Source organism: Polistes dominula, unplaced genomic scaffold (genome assembly GCF_049000335.1).
Source record: "Polistes dominula isolate Pdom_NZ unplaced genomic scaffold, Pdom_raw_medaka contig_49, whole genome shotgun sequence".
Lineage (NCBI taxonomy): Eukaryota > Metazoa > Arthropoda > Insecta > Hymenoptera > Vespidae > Polistes > Polistes dominula.
Window position 1 is genome coordinate 4,671,638 of NW_028300914.1, and position 25,112 is coordinate 4,696,749.

The following is a 25,112-nucleotide window of genomic DNA, read 5'->3' on the forward strand; positions in this document are numbered from 1 at the left end:
CCTACCAGCTGCTAGCATTAAATACATCTATGCTTCTATTCTCTCAATTTATCAAAATTAAATGCAAGTAAATGTATATTCTTAACATTTTGCTGTTTAAATTAAAACAATAACGTTTAATAATATCGTTCTAAAACAATCGTAATTTATCGCACACTTATTTATGCTCATTATAAATCATTAATTAAATGCAACGTTACTACCATTTATCTATTCGAATTTCAATTTATTATTCTAAATAATTTCTGTTATAAACAATTTATTGTACATTTGCCTCTATTATGATTAAAAATTATATTAAACAGATTTATTTAAAAAAATTAATTTATTATTTTTTTATCTCTTTTGAGTTTTTTTTTTCGTTAGTTTTCATTATAAATTAAATATATGTGTGCACTTTATGGTTGACTCAAAGAGCTAAGTTTAATTTTCTAAAAATTAATTAATATCAACTGAATTAATTAAATTAAACAATTACTGAAATATAATGTTAAAATAATTTCAAACCAATTTGGCCGTTTAAACGAGTAGAAATTTTACTGCATCGTTTTATTAATTCTTTATCTCGTGTCAACTCAATAAATCTCAGATTTTACTTTCATCGTTTATAATAACTTATAAAAGTTTATAATAAAATTTTCCTTGACATAAACTTTATAATGTTAATTCTTGAAAAAGTTATTCAATCATAGTTATAAGAATTACACTTCGCAATTTATCTCCCATTATTCAGTACCAACCTACTTGTATTTATTTCTATTTCTACTTTTCTCTTATTCTCTTTTTCTTTCAGTGTCTTCTTTACGCGTATTTGCTTTTCTTTAATTCCTTTCTCTTTTCAAAGATCTTATTTTCAGTTCATGAGGAAAAGATAGTGAACAAGGAGAAAATGTGTTTTATCGAATGAAACGTATAAAGTACAAGTACTTTAAGTTTCCCACAAATTCTATCTTCTCTACCTGAATTTACAATGGAATAGAAACTAAATGAATGTACAAAGAGAAAATGAAGAAGTTAAATGGAATTGTTTAAAAAAATATATAAAAAGAGGAAAGAACGAGATTAAAGGAAGACATGTTTTTTTTTCGTATTTAATATGAACGTTTCTTTCTAAAATAAAAAATTTTGCTTATGATGAATCTTTGATATTGTAAATAGTATTTAGAAAAAATAAAAATATAAAAGAATAAAAGTATTCAATTTTTAAACAGTATTCAAATTATTTAATATAAATTAGAAACAAAAGATTTTACTTTCGAATAAATTACAATTAATTGCAACAAAATCTACTTGAAATTAATTTAATTCTAATTAAATATGTTAATAAATTTAAATTTAATTTAAATGTTGATAAAATATTTTCTATTCTGTTTTAAAATCAAGTATATCTATCATTAAATACATAATTTATCTCATATCCAACTCGATTTAATTTTTCTTTATATTTATGTTGTATATTAAAATGTTTTAAAATAATACTGTAAATATTTAATATATAAAAAAATAAGTCAGCGAGAGAAGGATTTCAAGTTTTGGAAAAAAGGGAAATAGGAAAAATTTCGTTTCCTTGCATTTTGATAAATTTATGTCGTTCGACAACTCGTCGTTACGTCACTTCCTTGAATGAAGAAGAATGTTCATTGTTAAAAAATCTTATTGAATGGATTTTCAAAAAAATATGACAAAAAACTAGTACGTTATATAATATTCAAAGCTTTTTGATTATTAAAATCAAAAAGTAACAATAGTAAATCACATATGCTTTTGCATCTTAAAAAAAAATATTCATACGAAGATTGAAGATACACAAACAAATCAATTCTACAATATTAACATTTTAATAAATTTTTAGAAAAATTTTAGATTTATTTGTTAATTACTTAGATTCAATATTAAAATTTAAATATATTTTTGTTCTTAAAAACTGAATAAATTCAATTTTGATCTGAATGAAATACTTGTTTGGTTTCATCAAAGATTTTTGACGTATAAAATTTATGACATGCACGCGTGTGCATATTTAAACATAAAAGTGTTTCGTCCTAGCATCGAATTATACATGTGCATACAAGCGAACGTGCAAAACCTGTACGTTTACATATGTGAGCCAGCGTTTGCTTAGAATCCACGTATTTCGTAAAAAGTCGTAACTTCCTAAACGCAAAGGATGTTCTCTCCTGGAAGCTTTTCAGAGTCGTGCTCAAAAGGAAAATATCTAGATGAAGAAAAAGATAAATATAGAGAAAGATAAGAAGAAAAAAAAACATAAAGTATTTTGCATCTTCAAAGTATTTACAAAAATCTTTCTAGCTTTTATTTTTTTACGTTTCTCACAAAACCAGTGATTCATATTCTTATCAAAGTGTCTATAATAATTAAAAAATAATGACCTCATATAAATTTTTAAAATAATAATAATTATTATATATATTAATAGTATATTATGATTATATTTAAATAAGTAATAATTAGTTGATCTCCCTTTTTTTTTTAAATTTTTAAAAAATCAAGACAGTACTCCGATCAAATTCTCGGTGTTTTCAGGTAACAATACACAATCCTTTCGATTAATTAACAATTATTTTAATATTCTACTGTAGTCTACAAATATTTAACATTGTTTAAACATATATACATGGGCTTAAACATTGTATACCTATTAACATACATTAAATATAATTAAATATAATTATTATTTAAATCTAATTTTTATCTAGTATTATTTTAAATGAAAATTTTCACAGTAAAGGTTTTTACTACGTACGATCATTAAACCAAATATTTCCTTTGTTGAAACAATTACATACAATATAAATTAAAAAATACAAAAATCAAACTTTATAATCTGAAATTCTATTTATTAGATATATTATTTACGTTGTACACTTTGACCAACGTTCGGAAAATCATATAAACAAATTCGATAAAAGAACTTTCATAAAGGACCAGTCTAACGGTGGATTTCACTGAGGACGGTATACACATCCGTAATTTTAAATTACAATAAAAATTTTCTTCGATTAATTAACAATCATTTAAGTTATTTTTAATATTCTAATATAGTTTTTTAATATTTAGGATTGTTTAAACTAATATACATGTGTATATAGTAATAAATTAATTTGAATACACGTGTTCGGATCAGTTTATTAATCTCTTTTGTGTTTATTAAGCCTCTTTATTTTCTTCCAAATGGTAAACGTGATTTATAATTAGACTTACACTTGATGAATTAATTGGATCTGTACATGTTATTTTTTCGTTCTTTGTAAACTAAAGATCTTTGGTTGGACCTATCTTAAATAGGATCTAAGAGTGGGGACTATTTTTAAATATAAAGTAAAAATTCTAAATGTATCCAATTTCTTTCTTATTTTCTCTTGTATATCGTAAACGGTGTGTACGTATTTATTTTCTAACAAAGTGCACAGCCGTCGCCAAAATTACAAACCGTTGGTACTCTGAGAACCCTGTAATAAAGTGGCCGGGTTTGACTAAAAGTTTTGCCAATAGAAATAACACTATTGGTTTTCTAATAAAACTCGTTTTATTTAATCGATTAGGATACCAGTAATTCCATTCTCTTTTATTTTTCTGATTTTTCATTTTCCTAATATTAAATTGTTCAATAAGTATAACACCAAGATATAGTAATTTTATTATTTTAATATTTATTTTAATATTTATTATAGTAATTAGAACCCAAATTAATATTTAGATTTAATTCAAAGACCTTGTTACATTTTTTATTAGCAGGTTTGAGTATCATGAGGGTACTGATAATTAGTACTAAGTTTGCTCGCAGTGTTATGAGGGACACTGATGATCCCTAGTAATATAATTGCATCGTACATAATTAAAAACTTATGTTGTAAATAATATTTCAACGTAATATTTTTAACGTAAAATAATAAATTCGTGTTTTTGCAATGGAAATAAGTCATATAAAATCAGCATTGCATTCAACGTGTAAAAAATTCTGACATTATTAAACGATTAATCTAATACTTTCCTACGTAAGAATATTTTTAATTGTGAAATTTAGGATTTATGTGACAGCTAACACGGAATTGATTTTGAAACGTTTTATGAAGTTAAAATATGGAAAATGATGACAATCGCAATGTTCTTTGGCCATTTCTGAAACGTAACGGAAACCGCAAGAGATACGGTCACGTTGTTGAACTTCTCCGGAACGACATTAGGTAGCATTAGAGATCAGGCTCGTTTAATCCATGACAGATGAATCACGGTTCTCTTGAATCCGCTTTTGGAGAAGTCCATGAGAAAAGGAGCACGTTAGGAATCTCTAACGAGGCGAAAACATTATACTACTTGTTTCAAATCTTTTTAAAATGTTAATTACTTTGTTGTGCATTTAAAATGTATATATTTTTAACTAAACTACCTTGTTAGAAGATATTAAGTAGATTTTAGTCAAAGTATTATATTATATATTTTAGAAATTAACGACTTTATTTAATCTTCTACAGTCAATTTTTTTTCTTTAAAAATAAGTTATAATTCGTGAAAATTATGATTTAATTGTCACATAGTCGTATGGGTTGTTTTTTATATGATAAATAATTTTTTCATATTTATTCATTTTCAATGAAAATGTTAAGTAGAATAGAGTACAGGATATATCCAAATGTTCGATAATAAAAAAGTGAATTTTTTTAAATACTAATTAATAATAAATCAAACACACACACACATACACACATAGGACAATATCAATTAATGTAAGATACAATCATTTGTGAAGATTATTTTTGATTTTATACGTAAATGCATATTACAATAGAATTTTATTTTTATCGCTCTTTAGAAAACACATTTAAAGACCGTGAAAAAAGTTTTTTGGATGGTTCAAGAAAAAGCATATCGAAAAGTATCAGCTCAGAAATGTTCTTAAGAATCTTACGATGTCCAAGTGTCTTAAAACTCTATTCTCAACCACTAACATTCCCATTAAAAACTTTTCTAGCAGTATCCGCGGAAATGATAATTCCATTGCCTATTTTCTAAGAATCCAACATGATCCAATCGTTTCATGCATACTTTCTTCTCTTATCGACAAAAGTAGTTCGAATGGGAAGATCAGAAATATATTGTAAAAAGTCTTTCACCTTCTTGAAACTCGTAAAAGATTTTATTAGATATTTTTACCATCTCTTCTTTTATTTTAATTTGTTTTTCTTTCCCTAATTTTTCTGTCCTATTATCTTTTGTTTTCCACATAGAAAATGCATGATATTTCATTCAATATTTTCTCATTTTTCGAATTTTTTAAATCGAATATTGGTTATGAGTATTCATAGTGCTAGTTTTTACATAAATTTTTACAGTTTAACATATTGTACTAAATAATGTACGTGTTATTTTTCTTTTTTTCTCCCTATATTCGTACACATTTCATTCAGACAGGACATATTCGAACGTGTTCAATAAATTTAATCTCGATGAAACTATAGCTTTGCATCAGTAGAAAATATGTCAAATTACTGAAAAAAATTTCTATTTATTTTGGATTTTAATTAGATTTATTCTCACTTTTTCAAAAAAAAAAAAAGAATAAAAATAAAAATAAAATACACAGTTATAATAGCTTGAATTTATAAATAATCTATTTTGGAAGTATTTCTCAATTTATGATGTATAACTTAATATTGATCAAATTTTTCCTATTATTTCCTAGATTTTAAATAATAAAAAATAATGTTTAAAAAATTTTAAAACTTTCAAAAATTTCCCATAATTTCCAAAAACTAATTTCTAAAAATACTATACTAAATATCCAACACAAAATGGAACACAGTGTTCAAATTACAATGTTTATCAAACCTTTAGATAAAAAATATTCAGATTTTACAACAAAATTTCTAGCAAATATTTATTAAAAAAAAAAAAAAAAATCGAGAGAACTTGTTCTAAAAATGGCTGGAGAACAAATTTCCTATACAAGAGGATTTACCCATCGAGGTAAAAAACTTGAGCAAAATTTCTAGCGTCCTCTCGAAAAGGACTCATGATAAAGAGGAAGAGTCTTTTTGAAAAAGGGACGAGAGGACGATGTGCTAGCGTAAGGTTTCTTTTTTCTTTAGTAGTTACGAACACTTCCCGTGGGAACCCTTTTGACATCAGCTCGGAATCTCTTTGATCCCGTAGGCGGAACTCTACCATCAACAGGTGAGCAAGTCACTCTCGATACATACAGCTAGCTAGGTAGCTGTGTTGTATTGTATATAACGAAGAAGTCGTATGTTAAGAGACGACCCTTTTGAATAGGTAAACTTCGACGTACTAAGTTATTTTTATCATCATCGTCGAGAAACAGTGGACCCTTATCGAAATATGCTATGTGTTATTCTATTAATTCACTAAAGACCAAACCTATAACTGACCCTCCAAACATAAATTTCTTTTTTCTTTTCTTTAGGGACTCCTTTAATATATTATTATTTGAGCATAGGGTTGATAATATATATATATCGATCATTACTTCATCTTATTTCATTGCAAAACATTATTCTAGATGTTTATAATGAAATTTATAGTTTAATTAAGATCACACACACACAGAATAATAATAATATTTAATTAAATACATATTAAAAAATTATTATGAATATAATTAGAATAATTTAATCATACACAAAACTCTACAAACTTTACTTTAATAATTATTATTTTTTCGTGAAAAATGAAATCCTAAGACTGTTTTTAATTATTCAATAATATTATCTAAAGAAAAAATTAATTTTAAAACTTATTCAAGAGGTTGAATCTACCAATTTTCAAGATTTTAACCAAGTTTCGAATACAAGAGTCGACGGATGCACGTTTCTTCTTCTTTAGCTCAGTTCAAATTCAACGTCATGGAAGTTCGTTCGCTCGAATCTCGAAGCTCGAAACCAAATTATTTCCTGTCCTCGAAGTCAAGAGGTCTCGTAAATAAACGACGATTTATATCCTAGCTAGAGCAGTAAAGCTCGATAAGTCAGCAGCACCCTTTTTCGTAAAGGGCGTATCCCTTTGACAAAAGCATCGCGATTAGATCGAACAGAATAATATTATTTTTTTCTTTTTTCTATTATATTCTAGTTGACCGGTCGTCTCGATAGTGGCAATTTTTTTTTATTCTTATCGTTATCTAATATCGTGAAATCAGGATTATTTTATTCTTTCGTCGACCCTGAATTTTATTTTTATTTTCTCTAATACATCCAATTGTCATTAAATAGTAATATATTTTCGAGATATCAAAAAGAATTCGTTCTTTTTTTCTTTTATTTTATTGTTATTTTTTGATCAAAAAGATCGATCTTTGAAATTATTAGAAATTAAATTATGTGATAAGATAACGAAGTACAATTACTGAGATTTAATTAGAAGGTTGATCGAAACTAATGAATTAAAGACGTGTAAATAATAAAACTAATCTGAAAGTTTTTCTAGAATGTTTTCCCCATCTATTAAAGGTCAAAGTTTATTCAGAATTTCTTGTTGTAAATAAAAGAGGAAAAGAGAAAGAAAGTTACTTTTTTATCTCGTTTATCATACCGAACGCGTTATCAACAGAAATGCATGAGAAAATATATTACCAGCTTGTTTATTAGCTTGTTTATTGTTTATTAGCTTTATTCATTTATTCTCTTATAATTATTTTAATATATATTACAAATACAATATTTATTATCTTTTGTTTATAAAAAATAAAATGCAATTAATTTTATCTCTTTGAACAAACCTGAATTTATTTTCTTAACTCTTGATAAATGGAATCCAAAAGTAATCGTTAGAATCCGAAAGGAAGCAAGACCGTTACGAATTGAAACGGTAAATCTAACAAGTTTCACGATTACCACTTGTCTTCTTTCCCGACGAAAAGTAGAAAACAAAACTAAAATGGGTCTGGTTGTGTTGTCGTTCGAGAAACATAGAAAAGGAAACAAAAAATAAAGAAAAAGAAATAAAGAGAGATAAAAAAAACTAATAAAGAAAAAGCAAAAGACAAAGTGAATGGTCAAGAAAAAAGTGGACAATTCCACGTTGGAAAAGTCCGAGCAGTCAAGAATTTATACGAAAGTTTTAACGTAACCGGTAGGGGGTCTTCAACAAACTAGATTATAGACTCTTTCGTAAAAATAAGAATTCTATCAAGTTTGTACTATCCTCTTCTCTCTATTTCTTTCTTACTTTCTCTCTTTCCCTTTTCTTGCTATCTGGAAAAAGAAAATGTTATTAACGAAAATGATTCGTTTTCTTCGGTAAAAAGCTATAGTATATATAGAAACCGAAACAACATAATAGGACAAAGTTTCGATTGGGAACGTTTTGTGCATTTCGAGTGCTACTTTGGCTTAGTTCCAACATAAAAGCCACGATAATGAGAAGGGTTGTCCTCTGGGTCGTAGTTGTGTGTTCCGAAACTGGGTCGGTGTAGGTATTTTTTTGCACTCCACCTTAAAAGAAAAGAAAAAAAAAATAGAAGACAAAGGAAAGACAATAAAATGTACGTAATAACGAGATATATAAAGAATAAAAGTAAATATGCATCAAACGAGATAAATTAATATGTGTAATATATTTAGTTAGGTTTTCACTGTTTTTTTTCTTTTTTTTTTGTCATATATTCCACAGGAAGATAATAAAGATCGTCTTTGCTTTTGTTCTTAGCCTTATCCTAGGGTAATTGGTGGAGCAGGACGGTAGATGGGAGTAACGCGAGCGTGAAATAGAGATACAAAGGGTGTTTTGTAAGAGGCGAACGTGTGCGAAAGGTCTATGCCGTTAAAGCTTACGCGATTATGCTAAAATATTTATTCTACCATGAAGTATTAGCCAAGTCGAGCCGTTTATGTGTAGACTATCTGTGTCTCGCTCACTTTCACAACATAACTGTACTTGTACACATACATATATATAGATTTCATATATGTATATAAGTGTACGTAGTATGTAATGTATGAACACAAGTTCTACCTATGCTCGATAGCGCAAGAATATTTTGTAAAATTAGACGCGCATTGATCGACAGTATCAACCACTTGCGCTATCACGTTCACCTTTCTTACCTCGAAAATATTCTGCTGAAGAAAATTTCTACCTAACCTCGGTTTAACTATGTATTACATCTTACCCCTACGTTCGACGACCGATCCAATAACGTTCCACTCAGACCGTATATGTCTGGCAAAGCAATCATTTTCTTCCTAAACTTCCCTCAGGCTTTTTTAAAGATTTTTTTCCCCTTTTAATCTTTCGTCGGTAAACTAAATAAACTTTTTTCATTTTTTTTCTTTTTTTACGGTAAAAGTAAAGACACAATTTCTACTTGCTCCTGGCTTTCTTACTTGTTTGATCTTGCGAATATATAAGGATTTTTTGTTTTCTTCAAAATATTGGCGTATACGTTTATTGTTTTTAGTATTAAACTTTTCAAAATGGAAAATTGTTTTACTAGGAAAGATATAAGTTTTTTTGATAATAGTTTTTTATATCAATTTTCTCATGGAATCTTTGTTCGACCTTGCGTATTAGACTCTAACTACTATAACGAACAATTAGCACGCAAATGTACCTACTCGCATTACGGCAAATCCAGTTCTAACCCTTAAGTAGCTTTCACCCTTAACGCCTTGTGGTTTTCCTACGCTATCACGCGCGAAAGCTCGTTTCTGCTATTCCAGTTAGTAGAAACTCCGAAACTTCTCAGAGTTTTACTTTCGACTACTAGACTCTCTCTCTCTCTCTCATTCTCTTTCGTTTAATGTGTGTTTTCTGTGTATTCGGAAAATAGATAATTAGAAATATTCGTTTTATCGATAACTATAATGCCAAAATTTTTAATAACCCCATGTTTTAATCAATTATATTATAGTTTTTTCTAATGTAAAATTTTTTGGTATATCTTATTTTAATTAAATTTTATACTTTACAATGATATTATTAAAATAAAATATTTATTATATAATTAGTATTAATTTTTTAATGTTTTCAATATTATTTACTGGTTAACTTAATATCCATTTACATAGAAATATTTTCTGAATTTATACATTTAAACATTTTAAAAATTCTTTTTAAAGATCGATAAATTTATGTTTTTATTCCACGTATAGGTATACTTTATTCTCTATGATGATGATAATAATAATAACAATAATAATCGATGGCATTAGCTTGATGACCCGGTTAGCCTTCAAAAGAGTAGGTCAACCAAGAGAAAATCTTTTCGTAGCTAGACCGAACGTCAAAAGGTATTTTAAATGACGCGTATTTAGCGTTTAAACGCCTGGCTATTTGATTTTATGATTTATGAGAACGGCATGGGATCTTCCGTTATAAGTATAACTGCTTGAAAGTAAATGATGGGACAAAACCAAACGACCTCGTTAATGTTAAACGACAAGATTTACTACAAAGGATTTCTCCGCGAATGGTGTGATTTATTTAAACGATTTCATGATACTGCACTATTATAATATATATGCGAGTATACATCATTCAAGGTTACGGTAATATTTCAAGTATTTCAATTTGATGAACGTAAGATGTCACGTAAATTTCTTTCACCCTCGTATCAAATTCTTATTAATTTCCCATACTCAAAAACAGTTTTAAAAAAATGATTAAAAAATACGAAAATAATCATACTAAGAACACGTTTAATCGTTTACCTTCTATCGTTTCAATTCGAATCGATCCTTTTAAAAATAGTTTATAAAACACAAGATTGATAAGTACAAACCTCTTAGTTAGATTTTGATTAAATCTAAACGAATAAAATCGATAACTATATATTATAGTGATGAAATCTATTATGACAGTAGATAAAGTTTGATAGTTAAAGATATTTATTAGATAAAAAAAATGTTATAAAATGAATGGGAAAGAAGAAAATAAATAAATAAAAAATGTAAGGAAAATTTTCCATCGAGTAGAATCAACGTGTTAATACGCAAACGAGCCATTCTGGTCGCTCGTGTTGCAATTAGCGAGTTAAAGAGTAATTACGCGTCGGTCTGCTCGTCACCGTAGCTACTACTATACTCATCATCGTCGACGACACGATTATCCGTCGTTAATGACTACCACACTTTACTATAACTACAACTACTACTACTATAACTGTTACTAGATCATCGTCAGTATATGACATAAATGTTTCACGTATGTTGAACTTACTAACACATTAGAGAATGTAAGATGCCTATTATACTATATCTCTCTCTTAGTCTCTCTCTTTCTCTTTGTTTCTCGTATAAGTTTCTCATCTTCCTGCTAAAGAAGAAACTAAGTGGTTGAAGCTTGAAAGTGATAGATCTAATGAGTTCTTGTGTCTTCCTATGGATTGAACATTTTATATGTGCACTTCCTTCTTAGATCTACTAGCTACACTCCTACTGTACTAGTTCATCCTGTCAGAACCGCCTTCAGTCTCTCTCTTTTTGTGCCTCACTGTGAAAATTCAATGAACCATGCCAGTCAATTCAACTTACACTTATTTATCTATATCCATGTATGTGTTTCTGGTATCTAAAAATAAATTAAAGAAAGGTCATCATGTGGGCTGACCACAGATGATTGATTCAAAATTTATTTTTTGTATTTTAGATGGACTTATTCACCTGAAATTATTATAAGGCGAATTTGTTGTTCTTTTTGTTTGTGTCATAATTTCGATCAATATTTCAGTAGGCAGGCAACAGATGATTGGTTCGAAATTTTTTTTTTCTTTTTCATTAGGGATCAACTTACTGACCTGAAATTATTCTATAGTATATTTTTTGTGTGTGCATGTATATATATGTGATAATTTTGGTTAACATTTCAGTACGGTTCTTTTTTGGAGGGGGGGGGTATCAGTTAATTTTCTTTTATATTATATTTTACCGAACTCACGTATACGTACATATGTAGGTACATTGTGAAACAAGTTCGCTCCATTGCCTCTCCCGTTACCAAATGGATCAATAATGTCACGTAAATTGAGACTTTGCGTAAATTTCAAGAGAATAATGAATAATACCATCCACGTCGATTTATGCTTCGAATGTATAAATATATATGAAAAGTTGTTGTTTTTCTTATTTTTTTTTTTTTTTATGTATATACATCATATCAACTTTATTGAGAGCAGGTACTCGAGGAAAAAAAAATCTCGTCTAAAAATAAAAGAAAGAATAATCAAAGTTTGTTATCACAAAAGAGAGAGAAAGAGAAAGAAAGTAAAAAGAGAGAGAGAGAGAGAAAGAAAAAAATACTTTCTAGACGAGAGTAATGTAAAGCCTTTCTCGTCATCGTCCTGCGGAACGAACAAATGCTATCTTAAGTGCGATGAAGAAATTCTCGGGGAAATTACTCTTTTCATCGGGCAGCTCGTAAATCGGCTGCGAAAATCATTCGCAAGTGGAGGACTGACAAATGAATCTAACCGGTAATGGTATGGTTGGATCATTGAAAATAAAAAAGCCTCAATTTCGTTTCCAACGAGTCACTCAACCAATGTTCAATTCTTCTGTCCATTTTCTTGAACTCTTCTTATTATCAGAAGTTCTAACCAATCAAGATAGTCCATTTTACGAGAATAAATTTTAACTTATATTGGGTGAGGCATTTAATAAAACAGACTACCTAACAATAGAATCAAATGTTTTTGATAAAATTTATTTGGCATTAAATGTTAAATTAATTTTATGTTAATAGTTTATTTGTAGGTTGACATATTTTGTTTCACGTGTGTGTTAACAACAGTAAATTCAGTTCTACGAATTGGTTTTTTTTTCTACCCAATATATGCACGACTACTGCTGTTCAAATTCAAGATAAAATGAAAAAATAAAGGCTGAAAAAGAGGATAAATTTTAAAAGTAGGCTTTTAAATAATCTTTTACAAAGTAGTATATCCTTTATACGATAATAATGCTATGCATATATACTGTAATGGTAGTAAGTTGATGTTGAGCTTAGATACTTACAATGATACGGAAAATATACGAGTAAAAACGTATTTCCGTATATAGCCCCTTAACGTCCAACTCGACCATGAGCAAGTAGTAAAGGTGTACGACAAGGTATACCTTGAATATCGTCCGTGAAGGATCGAAAACGAGCGAACATAACGTCAGATGTGCGAAAATAATTTCGTTCTATTGGTACGTAACGTCATATCTAATACGTTTCGATGCTTATAAATATTTTATTGTCATATATTTTTGTTATCTCATTTTTACAAATATATCAAATTGGTTTTTAAATACATCCCAAATTTCCCATGGTTTAATATTTCAAAAAATAATAATCAAAAAATATTTTTTCACTTAAAAATACACATGATATCTTATAAATGATTAATTTATTAACTTTACTTATATTAAAATATTTTTATATTTAACATTTTTTAATATCTCTTACATTTAAATACGCAACACAAATTTTTATATTAAAAAAATCTCTATATTTCTAGCCAATAAATATGTATATATATACTGTTATAACTTCTTTTTTATAATAAATGTTTTTATTCGTATATATATAAGTTAATTCTCATATTATTCAGAAATATTTTTCCACTTGACGCGATAGAGGGGAAAAAATAAAATAATAAATTTCTCCAACATTTCTCTCACTCTCTCTCTCACACACGCACACACTCACACGCTTTCACTTTCTTTTTATTTTTATTTCCAGTTCCTCTTTCGCCGTTCGTAAACTTTTACGAGATACTCCCACACTTTTTTCTTCCGCGAATTTAATTCGAACGAAATGTCGTTCCGTACCGCGACGGTGGAATATGACGTCGGCTTTAATGCATTTGCCATTGAGAATCATTGAGAATTTCAAAGCATGAAATTTCCTTCTTTCTCCCTTTTCCCACCTCCACTTATTCTTATACATGATAACGTTTCAACATCGAACATTCAACGTCGATGCATATAGGAATACATTTAAATTCGTACACATGCACACACACGCACGTACGAGCAATTTTTATACAGGTACACATACACAACAAGTCAGGTATATTTTATCAGCAATACTTTTACCAAAATAAAAATAAAACGAAAGAAGAACGAAAAAGAATTAAAAAGAAGAATAAAAAAAGATAGGAACGAAGTAGCTTTTCCTCCCAGCGATTGCCACGACACAAGCCCTTTTCACTGTCCACCATCAACCCTTTGTCCGTGATCCATCCTCCTGTGCATTAATTACCACGTGTTCGTACCAAAAGGGACGACTGCTTGCACTACATGTGTGCGTTCGTACGTGTGCTCCAGTTAATGTTTTTTATACTGTCTGTCTGTCTGTCTGTCTTGTCTGAGTGAAAGACAGAGAGAGAGGAAGAGAGAGAGAGAGAGAGAGAGAGAAAAGAGATTAACGCTTTTCCGAGATTACATTTTTTTCTATGTCGACGATAAGTCCTTTTATTTATTTTTTCTTTTTTTTTTGTAATAAAGACAACGATAAAATTATCATTATTATTATAATTAAATAATTCGAAGATGGTTGTTGATAAAAATTGTGTCAGAGTGAGATATTTAATACCGATAACGAATATTCCCCTTATTTTTATTTGAAAAATCTAAAGTAATGTAGCAAGATAGAGAAGTTTTTTATTTTTTTAAGATTTCTCGAACGAATTTCGATTATTTCCCGTCTTGGGATAAAGAAACGAACGTCATTCTCGGACTCGAATGAGGAATCCATTTCCATTGAACACCCACGTTCGAACTAACGGTATCTCAACTTTCGACTTTAATGGAATCCTTAAGAGTTGCCTTTGTCGATTTTCCGATAGGAGTGCTGAAGGAAATGGTGCTGAGTATCCTTCTCCCTAACATTAACTGACACTACGGTATTACTCAGATAAAGTTTCGATTTTTCACGTCACGAAACAAACAAATTAATAATATATTACAGTTTTAGATAATAATAATTTTCATTTATATTATTTACTATAACGTAAATTAGTTTAGATATTATATAATTATAAAGATTTTATTTAGGTATAGTTAAAATATATTTGTCAGAGAAGATATTTAAAACTTACAGTAAAAATCTAAGAACAAGATACTTTTTATTATTATGCTTAAAAAATAAATATTTCATTTTTTTTTCTTATTTTATATAATTTTCAAATCGTAATAAATCATGTAGGACTTAATATATGAAACGTTCCTGATCAGGTTTTTGAAACATATTCAAGAATAAATTCAATGGTTCTTGGTAACGTTCAATGGCACTTGGTTCGTATTTCGTGTAAAATGGCAATGAAGATTGTCTTTCTCTCTTTCTTTTAAAGATGATGCGTATAATATCGAGCGAGAATATCTAACAACCACAGTACATTGCACGTACACATACACATAATACACATACATACTTATTATCTACATATACACATACCTAATACTTTACTTCAGTTCCTTCTGCTCCGTTCAACCGGATGCATTTTATTTACACCAGGCTAACGACGAGCAAAGAGATAAGATATACTATTCTAGCTTCCAAGGGAATAAGATTCTCAGGAGATTAAACAAATGGTGAAAAAATTAAAGAGTATACAAAACAATAAGAATAAAAAAAAAATTAAAGCATGAATAATTACTCTCACTGAAGTAAACTTCCGATTGAATTTATTCGATCTTTTTTCCCCGAAGCTCCGATTTTCATTCCACGTCTGGCTTCTTAGTCGAGAGAAAAATATCATCATAGTATAGAATGGAAAAAGAAAAATAGATTCTCGTATTGTACACCCCCTACGGTATAATATTAGAATCGAAAAAGTAGTCGATAAATCAGGTGTCACGACGTCGACGTTTAATTTCGTATTATCTATCGAATCCTCGGTTTCATCGTTTTTTTTTTTCGAAACTCAGCGATGCGTTAATGGAGGATGATTTTCATATCGTTCCATACCTGTCATTGTATTATTCCTTCGATGATATAATAATGTTAAAGAGAGAAAGAGAGAGAGAGAGGAAAGAGTGAAAGAGAAAAATGGGAAGGAAATAAAAAGATCAGCTTTCATGGTCAACGAATGATAAGGGGTTGGAAGGGACAATAAAAAGAATAAAAAAAAAAGGGGAAAAAATGGATAACGTCAGCTATTCGATCCAACACCATCGTTAGTGTCCACAAATCAAAGCAAGATTTATATGTATATGTATATATACATATATATATCTTTTTTTATTATGTCGAGGGATGCCCGTGCATTCCTTGATCGATGCGGATGCGGGTTTCAAAACTAGCGTTGAAAAATAGCATGCCATGAACAAAGCGTTCTATCCTTTGATTCATTTCCTCGTTGGTCAAAATTTATGCGTCAAATACGGATCTCTCCCCCTTTTTTCGAATATTTTTCTTCTTTCAAGGACAACAACGGTAAGGACGACGAAAGAAGACGTGCGTCGTTCTTTAAGTCGAAGAAACAAGCTACAATTTATGTTGTTAGCTATAAATTTTCCTTTATATCTTTTTAAGAAGTTAAATGCTCCCGTCACTGAAGACTGATACAAAATTTTACATCTAAGCATTGCCTGTCCTTTGAGTCAACAATATTTTAGTTTTTTAATTACAATTTTATTTATTTTATTTATACTCATCCTTTTTTTTTATTGTTGAATTTATGATAAAGTTTGTTCAGTAGATGATAAATGTTATTTAAATTTTAGAAATGAAACTCTTTAGGCATCACTAACGATAAAATTTATTAAACGACAGGAAAAAAGAGGGAAGAGAAAGGGAGAATGTGTGTGTGTGTGTGTGTGTGACATATAATCCACGATCAACAATTTAACGAGATTGTCAAAAGTTCTAGTGTGTTAGTATGATATATGCGTGTTGTGTGTGTATATATGCATAAGATACATCGATCGATAGTTATTACAAGATGCGTTTGTTTATAGATGGAAGAGTGGAGATGTAACATCCCTTGAGAAAGTTCAATATACCTTAAATGATTGTTAATTAATTAATGAAATGTGTTTTGTTGCATAAAAGCATCATATATAAGTTCAACATATCTTCCTCTTCGAAATTCACCGTTAGACTATCTCATCGTTATCTATGAAAGTCGATCAAATTATTTTTATACATTTATTGATTATTGTTTATATAACTTTCCGAAGGTTACATATGTATAACAAAAATAATATTCGTAATAAATAGAATTTATTTCTTCGGGAACTGAAATTTTTTTTTTTTTTAAATGTTCAGTGTAAATTGGAATGCTTTTAGCAGTAACATCCATCACTGTGTTGAAACCTATAATTTAGTAGCGAAATGAGGAGAGTATTCATTGTGATAATTATTTAACGTTAACATAACCATGTTACATTACGTAGAAATAGCATGTTGGTTTGCAAAGCCTAATTCACGGAGGGTAATATCCAAGAGCTCTATATATAAATGCCAATACGGTGTCGGAGGTCACGTAATCTAGATAGATGAATTCGTTGTGAGAATTCAATTACAAGTTAGTTTAATAGTTCCACTCATCAAATGTGGATACTACCAAAATTTTCAGATAAAATGTTTCAAGAATACAAAATACATTTTACATTTATTATTCTGTTCATTGAATCTTCAAAACGTTGACTTTTCGATTTTAATCTTTTTAGTTCATGGCGATATGTAAAAATAATAAATATGAACATTCTTTATCAGTTATCACAAATATCTCAAATACCGTTTTAGAATGAGTAAAAATTCAAACGGATAAAAGCTTGCAAATTTCATACAGTCGATATATGAAAAAAAAATCCACACCAAAAATTCTGATAACTTTTGTGAAGGATGAACTGGAAACTGCACAAGCTGTGAAATAGTCCTGATATAAATCTTTTATTTTTATTTTTTTTTTTTAACAGATGGTTTGACAGAAAAAGCTTCCAACGATCTTTTTCCTATCGCTAAACCTATAAAAATTCGTATACCAAAATCGTGTTTTATTCGAGGTGATCTTAACATTGGACTAGAAAGGGAAACGTAACTCGAGTCAGTGCAGTCGACGATAAGCCGAGCTTTGGAATCAATTTAACTTGACCCTTAAACGGTACACGCTGAACTCAGTGCATGTAAGCGATATATCGAATTACCATTGGTCCGCACTAGGTCCAATGTATACATGTATATGTATATTTATGTATATACTTGTCACCGATTTATCAAGAAGATAGTAATCAAATTTCTATGTAAACCTATAAGGAATGTATATGTACTCAAATTTGCATGTATATACATATATGGACTTCCCCATAAACCGCTTGTCGACTTATGAAAGAGACAAATGTTTACTGTTTATTTCTATTAAAATAATGTAAAAAAATAATTTTAAATAGTTTAATAATTATAGTTAATTTGTATTACATTATTTTCTATTTATAAGTGTTAAAACAAAAATTCAAATTGCCCGCCACATTTCAATCATCTTTTATTGTTTTTCTCAAGTATCTTTTATTATTCTTCGTTTCTTTAAAAATCAACGACAATTATGCATCTTTTTTTTTGTAATCCATTTACATGAAAAAAATAAATATATATTTTATTGTATTATTAAATTAAAAGGAAATTGCGAACTATATATTTGTTCAAACAATCTATGCATTTACTAACAATAAATCGGTACAAACTTTTTGTGTAATCCAATATATATGATAATTTACAAATATTTCTTTTTGGTAATACAAACTACAAATATGAAATATCTCATATAAACAATTTGTTACCCTTCAAAAACGTGGATCAAGAATGATGTACGAGAACGTTTAGGTTCCCTCCCATGATTCATTCCAAGCCCTCTACAACTTTTCTTCACAAGATTCTCCTGAAGAGCGATTAACAACTTCCGCATTCTTGAAGCATCTTTTCCCTTACTATATAGAATAGTATTAGAAATGCTCAGGATATCTGAGGTCCAAACGATAATAACGATATATAGGTGCGAGACATGTTCGATCGTTTGGAAGATATGCCTATAGTATTTATAGGAAAATGATAGTTCGATATGGAACCAAGAAAACGATCTGACCTTTAGTTTACGATTATCGTAAACTCTACAAATATATACAGGATGAAAAATTTTAAATTAGGTCACCCTAAATAATTTAATTACTATTTGGAAATAGATAAAAAATCATCAAACGTAACATACTTTATTTCAATAGTAGCATAATCTAACGTTAATAGATTTTTTCAGATGCACGTGTGAAGAGAATTAAAAGGCAAAATTAGATTTGTATTAGAAAACATTTTCTTTTATAACCAATAGAATTTGAATAATCGTAGTGACCTGTTTTAAATGGTTCACCCGGTATATGGGTACCCTCAAACAATTGGAAATTGAAATTAAATTCAGAGGATATATGGAAAATATTGTTTTTATAATTTTGTAATAAAAATTGGATATTAGCAGTAAAGATGAATTATTATTCGAATAAGGGAACTTAATGAAATTTTATTTAAAACGTGGGGACAATACGAGAGATTCTATTGAATAAAAGAATATTCATACTTTGTAAATAGAAATGATCTTAATCTCTTGCAAATCAAATCATTTCGGTGTTCGCCTTTGAAAAGTTTTCTATTCTCACGAAGTAATCCTCTTTTTACAGACGTAGTGTCAAGACTCTACAGGTGCTTGGCAAGTTCTCAAAGATCCGGAGTTTAACGATCTTCTTTACGTATAGTTGGAAAGAGATAAAGAAAGAAAAAAGAAATATAAAGATACTCTAAGAGAGGAGAAATTAGGCTAACTCTAAATTCAAAAGTTTGAAATCACATTTCAATAATTATTACTCATCTTTTAAGTATAGTCTTAAAGAGAAAGAAATTAAAGAAATTATTCAAACTAAAAATTAAAGTTAAAAATACAATTTCTATAATCACAATTCGTCCGTGAGTTTACAAAAAAAAATAATAAAGTACGTAAATTAAAACAAAAAAAAGGAAGTTAGTTAAACAAAAAAAAATTTTGAAGTTTAGAAGAATTGTGTTCTGACGATGATTGTGACAAAAAATCGTAATAGAAATGAAACGGATTTGATAGAAATGGAATAATAAAAGAAAGAAAATAGGGGAAAAATCAATTGGTAAGACTGAAAGAGAAAAGTAGGATGAGAGTAAAAGGAGACTGGATGGTCGAGGATATGTGTGCGGTTGGCATGAAGAGTACCGTCCTTCGACTATAACGTGATGATTTATCGCGAGTGCACACTTTCGCACGGGTTCTCAGCAATGCCCTTTTTCTCTTGGGTAACCCTTCTCAAACCAGAATGCATGAGAGTTTTCTTCGCAGTACAACTTATGCACCGTTTATTGACCACACTGGTCAGAGACAGCTACTTTAATTATATTTATTTCATTTGATATCTGTTGTTCTTGTTAATCGATTCTACATTTTCTTAATATAATTAAAAAAACAACAAAAGAATAATTTAAAAATTGTCCTTCAATAGAAATAGATTGTTCTACGGTAGCGCTGATAATTTGACCCATTTAAATATTAATTAAATATAAAATTGTGGTAAATAATTGTTGGTTGTTTATCTTTTTTTTTAATATCAAAGTATAAAGAAGCAAGGTTTTTTTTCCATAAAGAAAATGCATAAACTTTGAAAATCGATCATTCGTTGATTATTTAGGAAGATGTTAGAGAAAACAGCAAATACTTATTCAAAATTACTTTTTTGAAATGTTTGCAAAAGAATAAATAGTCTCGCGAAGTAAGGAAAGTTAAATAGCGTTTTCTACAGCATGAATATGTTATCAAGAGAATTAAAATTTTTATTTTCTTATCATTTACTATAGTAAGATTTGTTAAGGAAGAAAACGCGATGGTTTTTATTTTTTGAAGAAATATTCTAAATATTCATTTTAATAAGAAACAAGAACAATAAAACAACTGTCCAGTATTTGTCTCAGAATATTTTCGTCATGAAAAGAAGAAAAAAGAAATATATATATATATATATTACACTTCTCAGCAGCGAGCTTTTTTTTCTTTCAAGGCTAAACCACATTCCTTATTCTTATCACCGGATTAATGGAATTTGTTACAAAAAAATAATTGAAAACTTCATCGTTCTCTATTTCAAATCCTTATTAATATTCATGCACAAGTATAGTTATAGATTGAAAATTATTAACGATGAAAAAAAAAAATAAGAAACAACACGAAACAACTTCATGATACGAAACGACATGATACAACAAAATAGAAGGACGTGTAGTATGCCGATATAAGCAAAAGGTACAATCAAAAGTACCCTGGCACGCTGACGGCTGGAGTAATAAGCTCCCATGCGATCGAGTGATCTCCGTTATTAACATAGACCTTGCCCCAGAGCGATTTACTATCCCCACCCTTCAAAAACCTCTATCCAGTTCTCTAGTTCTCTGACATCAACCCCAGTATTCGCTTTACTTACACAGATCGAGACCTACCCTTGATAACACAGTCCATATCGTTGACCAAGGAATAAGATATAGGTTCAACTTGAAATTGCTTGTGGTCACGCTCGCGTTACTTCCAAATGTTTCACAAATTTTTTTATTCTTTTTTTCTTCCTTTTCCTTTTTTTCCTCTTCTTCTTTTTCTTCTTTTTTTTTTTCTTAATCCATTTCGTAAACGTTTCTTTTCTTAACTTCTTTATATCACGTAGGTACCATCTTTAAATCCCAATAACTTTTCTCTTATCGTTTAAAATCGATAGTGGAAGAAATGTAACTTGACCCTTAAAAGGGCAAGGGATTTTAACTGTCAGCAATAAGAAGACAAGTTGGAATTGAGATATACATCCTTGTATAAAGGAAATTCGAATAGGAAATGTGTGAAACTCTTTTCGTATCTCTTCGTGTCTCCTATATCTCGATATTTTAACTCTTCTTCCTTTTAGTAAATTTATTCTTGTAGTGATATTATAGTATTCATTTTTTGCACATTTACCGGAGAGAACTAAATCAATGATACTTAAGTTTTGATTTTTCTGCAATTACCTAAATTATAAAACAATTGAAGAAATAAATTAAGAGGTACAAATAATAATCGACTTATTTATGCAATAATAATTAAAAATAGATACAAAAATTATGAAGTGAACAATTATTAAAATTTTTACAATTTCTTCTAACGAAAAAATTCATGCCAAACATGCCGGAAATCTTTTCCAACAGTTAACACTTTTAGTCACAAGAAAGAACTTAAAATGGAAAAAAAAGGAATGAACGAAAAGTAGAAAAAAAGGAAAAAAAAAGAGAAGCGACGTAAGTCTTGAAAATATTTTACCGGAATTCAAGACACGAACTCGCCTAGAAGAGTATCAATTTCTCTTCCAGTATTAAAGTAAAAATCCTTGGCACCATGAGGAACAGTTAGAGGAAGAGAAAGGAAATAGGAAATAAAAAAAATGACGAGTGAAAGCAAAAGGTAAGAAAGAAATGTTACCGCGAAGGATCGAGTACTTGAAATTTTGAAGTTCGTGCAATTGTAAAAAAAAAAAAATAAAGAAAAAAAAAGAAGAAAATTTATTTTAATCTCGTTGATTTAATAAAAGTTTTGAGTAATTTCTTTGACAAAGTTCAAAAGTTTTCGTCGGCTTCTAAATCGTTAAAAAGTACTGCACACGCGGTTATATCATAAATCTTACATGAGAATTGTCTTTGAATTCGAGATTTGAAAAAAAAAGAAAAAAGAGAAGAAGAAAAACACGCACATACATTTTAAGAGAAGTTTTAAATAATTTGTTAAGTTTAAGTTAAAAGTTGATGATAGTAAGAGAGTCGGTGTTATTGACAATAAAACTAAAGTGCACCAACCAAACAGGACGCTTACGTCGTTCTGGCATTATCGTCGTGGTGCATTACTTGCCCGAATATGTCGGTAAATCGTTTAATGCGAAACTCGTGAACGACCGGTTAAGCGGACGAAAGGAGGTTTTAGCACGTTCCATCTTGTTTACATTCGACCTCCAGAGAGAAAGAGAGTATAGAGATAGAGATAGATAGATAGAGAGAGAGAGAGAGAGAGAGAGAGAGAGGAAGAGAGAGAATTACAATTTTATCCTTCGAATATATATAGGTTCCCATAAACGAGAACCTGTGTTGGATATGTGAAATTATAAAGAAAAAAAAAGATTATCGATTTTTCATTAGATTTTCTTTCCACTTTTATTCCAATATATTTAATAAAACGTATTATCATTGGTTTGATACGATCCGATTAGGGTTAATTAAATTTTTCGATAATTTTTCCGCTTATTTATACTATCGAAATATTATAAACAAGAAAAAAATATTTGTAAACATATTTCTATTTGCATATTTATAAACAAAAGCAATTGAATAAATTGTTTCGAGAAATTAGGTTAATTGTTTATCATATTACAAAATTTGATAACAAGGATCAATATCCATAAAAATAATTGTAGGATAATATAATATATACTATACAATCAGTTTGAAATTCATGAACGAGGAGAACCAACCACCGAGCTTGCAACTTTAATTAACTAATCGTACTATCATCGATTCTATCTAAGCACGTGTTCGTCCACTCGATTGCTCGTATACTCGTGTACGAAGTCATCGAGATATCGACGAGGTACGATGCTGAGTAATTTATAATATAAAGCCGTGTTCTCTACTAGAACCTGATAAAAAATTCTTTCTAACACAAGAGAATGGAGAATATTTTTCGTTCCAAGCTAAACGTTATTATTAAAGCATAATGTTCCATTATTCTCTACTTTTATCTATTCCCCCTATATCGAAAAAGTAAAGAAATACTCAAAAAAGGAACTAAAGGAGGAACAAAGAAAAGAAAGAAAAAGTAAAATAAAAAAACATAAAAAGAGAATTGTTGATCTAATTGAAAATAGAAATTGGCCAATTACTTCGTTCGACTAATTGCCTCCATTCTGTGTTTGTAAATGGCCATTCGAGTCTACCAATTGATTTCCTACGTATTTTATGCGACATGAACACAAGCGCTACATACATACACCTTGTACAAAACGCAATCCATAGAGCTGAGAATTATTAAAAGCATTCTCAACATCGTACAAAGTGGTCGAATATTAATTTTCATCGAATTGCAACACAATTGTGTCGGTAGAAAAATTATTTAACACCAAATCTAATAATAATTTATATATTAAGGAAATATGAAAAATATTCTAACTCAAAGTAAGAAATAAATTTTTCAAAATAAAATGAATTATAATTTCAGAATTACAAAAGTATTTGTTGCTTATTCAGTATTCATTATCATTCAAGAAGGAACGTTTCTAACTTTAAATTCGTAAAGACTTTCTACATTAAATTATTATTATTATTACTACGTTATATGTAAATTTGGTATATTACATACGGAGAAATATTTTACATAAGAAATAATATAACGTATATACATTTTACTTCTGCATTTATATATATACAGAAATATATATATGAAGTAATATTTAACAACGTTTAACTCGTATAGATCCTTCATCTATTAGTCGTGATGCAGTAATCACATAATTATTATTTCGAAGGTGAGGTTATATCAACGAGAGAAATTTCGAGGAACGGCAATGAAACGTTCTGATTTATATGCACCGTGAAGGACGATGCATGCTACTGCACCCCATTGCATTCCCGAGAGTGATTCTAACAAATATAATTTGAAGCATGTAAACCTGCTAGAACTATGACACGCGATCCCGCGTCACATCATGTTTCCCTTTCCATCTTTTGTAAAAGGGAGATAAGAGAAAATAATGTTGAACTTCACGAATATTGCACAAATCATACGAATATTTTTTTTTGAACGGATGAACGTCCATTGTTTTTTCAAACATTCTCGCAAGATAAAATACAAAATGTTGGACTAAAAAATGAATAATGTCAAAATTTTATCAAATATTAATATCATTTATTTTTAATTAAAAAATACTCTTTAGATTTTAGCAGTATTCAAAAAAAAAAATATCAAAATTACTGCTTTCAAAAGAATCACATTTGAGTTTCCTACCATACTTTTAATCTTTAACTTAAACTGAAATTAATCTTTAAAAAAAAAAAAGATAAATTAAATTTCCCAAAATTTGATGAAATTTTTC

At 29.0% G+C, this 25,112-nt stretch overlaps 1 protein-coding gene across 3 annotated transcripts in view; it reads right to left on the reverse strand.

Annotated features, from left to right (window-relative positions):
- Positions 1-25,112, reverse strand: part of Dop2R (dopamine D2-like receptor) — a 163,858-nt gene that overhangs the window by 129,914 nt on the left and 8,832 nt on the right. The window lies entirely within an intron of this gene.